Here is an 8729-nt window from a genome sequence, read left to right as displayed (position 1 = left end):
AGATAAGTGCTCTTGGTATGAGAAATGTCAAAATCCTTAAAAAGATATTTAGTAATTCAATGAGAGCAATTACATATTAGAGAATAAAAGTAAGAAAAGTTATATCCTAAAATCACAATGGAGATAAGTACATAATATAAGCAATCATCATCATCATCATCATTGGTGTTTAGCGTCTGCTTTCCATGCTGGCATAGGTTGGACGGTTTGACTGAGGGCTGGCAAGCCAGAAGGCTGCACCAGGCTCCAATCTGATCTGGCAGAGTTTCTACAGCTGGATGCCCTTCCTAATGCCAACCACTCTGAGAGTGTAGTGGGTGCTTTTTACGTGCCACCAGCACAAGGGCCAGTGAGGCAGTACTGGCATCGACCACCCTTGAATGGTGCTTTTTACATGCCACCAGCATGGGAGCCAGTCAGGCGCCACTGGCAATGACCACACTCAAATGGTGCTTCTTACATGCCACCAGTATGGGAGCCAGTCAGGCGCCACTGGCAATGATCATGCTCAAATTGTACATTTTACATGCCACTGATACAAGACCAGTCAGGGGGCACTGGCATCAACTACGTTCAAATGGTGCTTTTTACATGCCACCAGCATGGGTGCCAATCAGGTGGTACTGTCATTGACCACTATAATGACTTCACTTGACTTAACAGGTTTTCGCAAGTACAGTTTATTGCCCAATATAAGCAATTTATTTATTAATACAATATAAGCAATATTGTATTTAGAAATAAATAGATAAAGTAGAGCTATGATCATTAAACATTTCTCTTACATTTATGGATTATACCCGGAGAAGAAATGAATTATGGGAATCCTATCTCTTCACAGCCATTACAGATTCTTAACACAGATTTTTTTACCATGGATTTATTTTACTTTTCAAAATTTTTAGCTCAAATTTATACCAACAAAGATTTATACCAATAATTTTTTGAACAACACATTCCTCATTCGATTTTGAATAGTATTTCCCTCATTCGATTTCCTCCACTGAAATTCATCCTTTTCTTTGATGGGAGGATATACTTCCCAACGATTCTTATCAACTTTAGGTTTCATTTTCAAGGGTAATATATTCATGTAACAATCGTAAGAACTTTCAAAACTTAAAAAAAAATCTTTTACTGATCATAGCTGTATTTTATCTATTTATTTATTAATACAATATTGCTTATATTATGAACACATCTCTACTGTGATTTTTAAGATATAACTTTTCTTACTTATATTCTTTAAGATATATATATATGTATATATATATATATATATATATATATATATATATATATATACATACATACACGCACATATATATACATACATATATACATACATACATACATACATACATACATACATGCACACACACACACACATATATATACATACTATGCATAAATATGAAGTGGTATCAAAAGGATCTTGGACTAATTATGTTTAATAAAAAATAACTTATTTACCTAAGTTTTATCATCATCTCTTTCAAAATAATCACCTTACACAGCAATACACTTGTCCCAGCATTCCTGCCACTTTTGGAATCTGGCCTGGAAGTCATTTTCTGTAAGAAAGTCAAGGACTTTCTATGACAACTGTGTTAAAACGACATCCTTTAAGCTGCATTTTCATCTTGGGGAAGAGATGGAAGTCTGCAGGAGAGAAATCTGGCAAATAAGGTGGGGGCAGAAGCGATGCCATGTTGTTTTTGGTAAGAAACTCACGAGCGAGGAGAGCTCAGTGACAGGATACATTGTCATCATGAAGAATTCAATTCTTCACACTCTACAGATCCGGTCACTTTCTTCAAATGTCCTCCTTCAAAACATTGCAGTAGAACTCTCGATTGGTGGTCTGGACCCGGTGGACAAATTCTTGATGCACAATACCACATTTCCAGGGGTGACACTCATGGCAGGTCTTCCAGGCTGCTCATCATCTTCCAAGGATGTTCTTCCACTTTTGAAGCACCCATGCCACTCAAGACATTGCATATGATCGATTACCTCGTCACTGTAAGCTTGTTGAAGCATACTGAATGTCTTTGTAGCAGACTTCACATTGGTTCTTTGTTCCCATCCATGACAAAGTTGCAGACTACAGCATACACATGATCACAAAAACACAAATTTCACAACTTGCAAAGTAAACACAGCAATGTCACTCGGCACACTACTTCATGAAGGCCACTGCTAGTTCTCATTGTACACACAACCAAGTGCTGCCATCTGTTGGCATGCTACAGAACTAGTCCAAGAATTTTTTGATACCACCTCATATCTTTCAAATGTGATGTAACTATTTTGATAACAAAGGAGATTGAGCTTCCTGTCCTTTTTTTTTTTTTTGAACAACAAAAAAAACCTTCATATTTGTATTTAATTTCTCTCGCACACATGTATAACTGGTAATTATAATAGCATGCCATAATCCGTCCTTAAAAACGTCTTTGCACTACATTTATGATATATACTTCAACACTTAATTATAAGTTTAATAAAAAAAAAAAAACAGGAAAATAATTGTCCTTATGACTGGAAGATTGACAGTAGATATAAAAGACACAATATAGATATTACCTCATCTTGGTCATATCAACAAAGTAGATCTATAATAGATATTTAGGAAGGATATCTAAGTTCCAGAAAGCATTGGAATAACTGACAATACTATTTAACATCAGGAATTTGAAAAAATATATTTGTAGACACTTTGTTAGCTTAGATCAGTGATTCTCAAACATTTTCAGGCTGCCACTCCCTAGTCTGTGTCCCTTTATCATACTTCAATCGCTCATCACCATTGCCTGCCACAAAGCTGCTTCTCTTGACCCTTTAGCATTCACATCATTCTGTCAAATGTTATGCTTATTTATTCACATTGTTTTGAATTAGTCATGTATTATCTTGTAGCTTTGAGATAACCATTAAATGATTGTATATTTTTAGAAGGACATTGTAGGATAGGTGTGATGGGTTGGATCTGACTGATTTGAGCATAAAACAGGTAGAATGTCCAGGCCGGATATGGCTAGTTTGAATGCTAAAGGGTTAATACTGCTCCAACCCTCAGATGAGCGATATTGCTTGCAAATTGCTTGATGACCTCACTGGTGCTAGAACCATGTAAAAAGCACCCACATGGAGGACTCTGTAGAGCGTTTGGCATTGGGAAGAGCATTTAACTATAGGAACCATGCAAAAGCAGACATTTGAGCTTGATGCAGTCCTTTGACTCCCCAGCTCCTGTTGACCTGTCCAACCCATGCCAGCATAGAAAACAGTCATTAAATGATAATTATGAGGATGATGATGGCACTAGAATCAGTTCTGTTAGCTCTACCCATCCATATAGTTAGGTGATCTTATACTTGTTTAAAATGATATCTATAGTAAAATCTGACAAAGTGAACAAAGATCATGACGAAGACAAACAGACCCAAATAAAAATGTCAATGGATGTGGACCCACTTGAAGTTCTAGCACTTACAAAAATACTAAATTTTCCTTTTCCTTTCATCTTAGATACTGTCACTAAAAACAAACCTGAACATTCAGGATTAAGTCATTTGTAATTCGTGTGTGTATGTATGTGTATAAAAAAGAGTATGTATATATATATATATATATATATATATATATGTATATATATATTTATATTGTTGTTCTTGTTCTTGTTATTATTATTATTATTGATCAACAGTAGTTACAGAGTGATACAAGGGCCAAGAGTTTCATGATATGGCACTTATCAAATGCACGTTGATAATTGCTACTTCCTGAAACACTCAGCTTTTGAGCCATATTGTAACTTTTGCCAATTAATAATTAAAAAAAAGTTATATTATATATGCTCTTGTTTTGAGAGCACAGTGCTGTCCTTGAACCCATCAGATCATGTAAAACCGTCCAATCCATGTCACCATGGAACATGGATGTTAAATGAGGATATATATATCTATATAGATGTAACTTTATATTTTTGAAATATTTAGAAACAATTATTTTCCTGCAAACGATCCAATTAAAACCTAATTTTGTAAAATAACAATCCTGACACATATTTCCATGTATTATTTTACATTCTTTTCTTTCTTGTATATGTTCTATTCCTGTTCTTGTATTCAGTATTGTACCACATTTAAGTGGTGTTTCTATTTTTGTTTGTTTTTCTTGTCTTTTTCTTTTTTCTAAATAATCTTGTTAAGGTTTTTCATAACAAATATCAAATGAAATTAAATTAGACACTTTATAAGCACAAATCCAAAATAGTTTATCTCAAATACCGGAATTTCAAGTGTGGACTCTTTTCTGTTGACTTTTTCCAAAAAGAAAACAAAAATTGGTTTTTGGTAGTGTATCTGCCAGGCAAGTGATTTGATCTTAGACTAAAATTAAAGCAGTAACAGCATGGGCAACACACAGTACCCATTCAGAAATACACAAAGGCTGTTGACCTACTTATTGCATCAATCAGATATGTATCAACTCAAAATTGCATTATCCTTAACTGCAGAAAGCAGTTTTATACACCAAGCTATCTTTTGTCAAGCAATGTCGTGCTGAGGTATGTCAAGTTTATGGCAGTAACATGATTTGCAGAAAATATCAGTTTTATTTTTTGGTTGATATTCAATATTGAAAGATTAACCATGAAATTTAATTTCACAGTTCTTCAGGATCTTCAGGATCAAAATTTTCATCACGCCACATACGACCAGGTCACTGATCTAGTCCCACTGCATTTCAGTGGAACTGCATTAGGGACCAGGTTGCAGTTGGTGCAACAAAAATGTTGGCAGCAAATAACAAATGTTTAACAAAAGTTAACAGTCTTTGTGTGCTTCTGAATGGCTAATATATGGCTGTCATGCTGTAATTCTTAAGAAAAAAAGAGTACCATCCTTTTATATGCATGAATTCAACTAATTCTTTCTTATATTTTAATACTACCTATTTTCATGATCAATAATAGATAATGAGGTCATTGTTAGAAAATGATTTAGGACCAAAAGTTTTTTTTTTTTTTTTTTTTAGTTTATTGAAACTTTTTACAATTTTTTATTCTTGTAGTCACTAATAAGATACTACCAGCTTTCACCATAGAGAATTGCAGGTCATGTTTTATATAAGTTTATTTACTACCAGCAGTGCCTATGTTAACCTGAAATTTTGGCTTCAACAACCTATTGCATTTCTTTTTATGATTTATAATTAAAATTTGATCACTGTCTAAATTTTTGACTGTTTTACATCAATTTCTCCATGCTAGCTTGGGTGAGATAGCTTATCCAAATTTAGTATTTTTCCTTCTTTTTTTTTTCTTACTGGTATTTTTACTTATAAATCATTCAGACTGAAGCAAACATAACCTAATGACTGTAATAATAAGGTTTGAACACAGAAATATGTGGCCTATTGTCCAGCATCTTATCTTCACAGCCATTGAACTTCATCAGTATAACATTTATATTTTCTCATATTTGCTTTTCAAACATTTATCTATGCAATAAACCCTTTCACATTAAAAAAAGTGTGCAATTTTGTTTAGTCTTTTAAACTTTTGTCTGAAAATGTATTAAAATATATGTATTTTGTGTACATGTGTGTTTGTGTGTATGTGCACACCTGCATGTGTTTGTGTGTGTGAAATAAACATGGAATTACTTTTCAGTAAAGAAATTCAACTATATCGTTCTTAGTCGGCTAATTTTTATTGAACAAGTATTCCTTATGAAGCTTCCTAGTTTCAAGGCTAACCTTTTTATGTACAGCAGTTATCAATAACTGACTTACCAAAAGAATGTTGTCAAGAAGTAAGTCTGAATATCTTACCATTTTTATATAGTATAAAATTGCAATTTCAAAATATTATTTTTACAAATTTTTTTGTGGCCAGGATGACATGCTCAAATATTAAAACTTCAAAAAGATTCAAAAGGATTTGTTTTTAACAGTTGAGTTCAATGTAAATAAAGTTATTAACAACGACATGCAAATATTGGTTAAAAGAAAACCTTGAACAGGAAAGGTCAAAAGCTGCTCATGGGAATTTCAAGCACATCATCATCATCACTTAACGTCCATTTTCCATGCTGGCTTGGGTTGGACGGTTTGACTGATTTGGCAAGGTTTCTATGGTTGGATGCCCTTCCTAAAGCCAACCACTCTGAGAGTGTAGTGGGTGTTTTTATATGCCACTAGCATGGGTACCATTGACCTGATACCGGCATCAGCCACAACTATGGACTCACTAGGCTTGACAGGTCAACGCAAGCATGGTATATCACTAAGGGTCTTAGTCACCTGTCACTGCCTCCATTAGGCCCAACACTCAAACGACTCTTTTTACTAACAACCATTGAAAACAAATTATTTCACATTCTCTCAAAGTTTCTAAATTCTTATAAACAACAGGCAATTCTTACTGGTAAGACTAAAGTTTCTAGAATAGATGGAAAAATTTGAAAGATTGCTTTGGTCTAATAGCTGAATGACTTTCATGTTTATGGAAGACGTGGGTTCAAATCCCACAGGCAGCCTTCAACTTTTCCTATCCAAGCAGTTTTTTTTATCGCAATATTTGCACACTATTACTTGTAGCTTTATCTGCTTCAAGTTCAACCACTAAAAACAACTTATTAATTTTTGTATCTAAAGATTTAAACACCCTCATTGAAATTCTTCTATAAATTGCTAATTATTTTTACCTGGTAAAGGAGACCTGGGATGGGTTCTTTTCTTTGTCATCTGATCACACTTCATTAAGGACACCATTGCTCGACTCAGGATGACCTACTATAGTCCTTATTTATGGAAAGTATAGATAGGCCTGCCACCACTATTCCAGATGACTTCAAATCATCCTTCAAGTATTCACTTCATTTTCATTGCTACCTTTCTCTATTCGGCTCCCAATTGTAAGTTTTCCTGAGCAATGTTGCCATATTTCATCTCTAGAACATGTTCCAGCTCCCCATGAAACAAATATTTGTTTTAAAGGTTTACTGTTTGTTCCCAATATAATTTCAACATCAGCAGTACAATCATTAAAGCTTACCTTCAGAATCTTCATGAAGGTGTCAGCATCAAAAACATATACCTTTGTGATACCTTGCTTTGTAGATCCCGATGCTAAAATCAAGATCTAAGTAGATTAACAGCATAAATGTCAGACCATCTTGTGAACAGATCTATTATTTTCTGCTCAAAAAATTTCCTGTCTTACCTGGTGCAGAACTTTTTCAGGTGAATTTTTACATCTTCAGAACTGAAGGTTTGTCTTTTCAATGAATTTTGAAAATACCAAAACAAGTCAAGCAAATATGGAAGTTAAAGCAAAATTTCCTAACCAGGCCTCAGTAATGTCGGCAGAGAAGTGTGTGGCATTGTTGGGATGAAAGTTGTGTCTGGCATTGTTAGGATGAAAGACAATACCCCTATGATTAGCAAGTACTGGAAGTTCCTGGTGGATCACTTCATTTAATTTTTTCAGCTGCTCGCAGTATACATCTGCATTTATGGTCCTGTTCATGGAAAGAAATGCATAAAAGACAACACCCTTCCAATCCCACCAAATTAATAACATAATCTTCTCTGAGTGAAGTCCAACTTTGGAGGTAGTCTGTAGTGGTTCACTGCACTTCCTCCATGATCATTTGCACTTCACATTGTTACACAAACTGTTTTTTGTCCCCTGTCAACATTTTTCTTCAAAATAATGGATCATTTTTTCATGCATCTGCAATGAATCACAGAGACATTCACTGGACCTTGTTCTCCTCAGTCAACTGATGTAAGAGCCAAACATCGACCCTGCTGATGTAACCAAGTTGATGCAGATGATTTTCAACACTCAATTTGGATATTTGGAGAATATCTGCAATCATCCCAGTCATATAATGAGATTCAATTCAACTAATTCCTTCACTGTGTCACTTAATCTCATTTAGTAGGCCTGAGCGAGATGCATCTTGAACAGAAAAATTTCTTGGCTGAAATCTTGAAAATCACTTCTGGCACATATGTTCCATAACAACATCTCTGTATGCAGCACATATCTTCCTACAAGTTTCTGCTTTATTATTATTTTATTTTTTTTTTAAATAAAGATGACGTGTTAATAATGTTTATTTTGGTTTTCCATTTTCAGGATGATCTCAAGTTCACAAAAGACAACCTATCTTGTCACAAGTTTGCAACGAACTAGGTTAACACTTCACATATCTAACAAGGAAACATGCACAAACGAATAAAAAAATCAAACAGTGTTGATCCCTAATGAGTATGTATGTATAAAGGAAAAAAGCAAACAAACTTTTTGACCAACCCATACTACTGATCGCAGTCCAGCTCTTAAGTGTCCTGTTGACTTTGTCACTTTAAAAAGTTTATTTATTCAGGGTGCATTTCCTGAGATATAGAAAATCTGACCTATTTACTAGAACATGCAAATTCAGCAAACCTATTTTAATAACTAACACTTCATAATTTGAATTGCTTGTGATTATATATATATATATATATATATATATAAAAGATAATAAGAGTGAAAAAACTACAGAAGGCTTGTGTTACATGGTTAAAGTATATATTTAAATTATGTCAGAAAAATGTTAGAGAAATGTTATAAAATCTTTTTGGTATATAAACATTTATTTTGAGAAATAACCGGTTTCGTGTTGTCTTTTCAAATTTCTCTACTTCATTGTGTCGTGTTC

This window comes from Octopus bimaculoides, chromosome 4 (assembly GCF_001194135.2).
Source record: "Octopus bimaculoides isolate UCB-OBI-ISO-001 chromosome 4, ASM119413v2, whole genome shotgun sequence".
Lineage (NCBI taxonomy): Eukaryota > Metazoa > Mollusca > Cephalopoda > Octopoda > Octopodidae > Octopus > Octopus bimaculoides.
Note: the sequence above shows the minus strand (reverse complement) of the source record.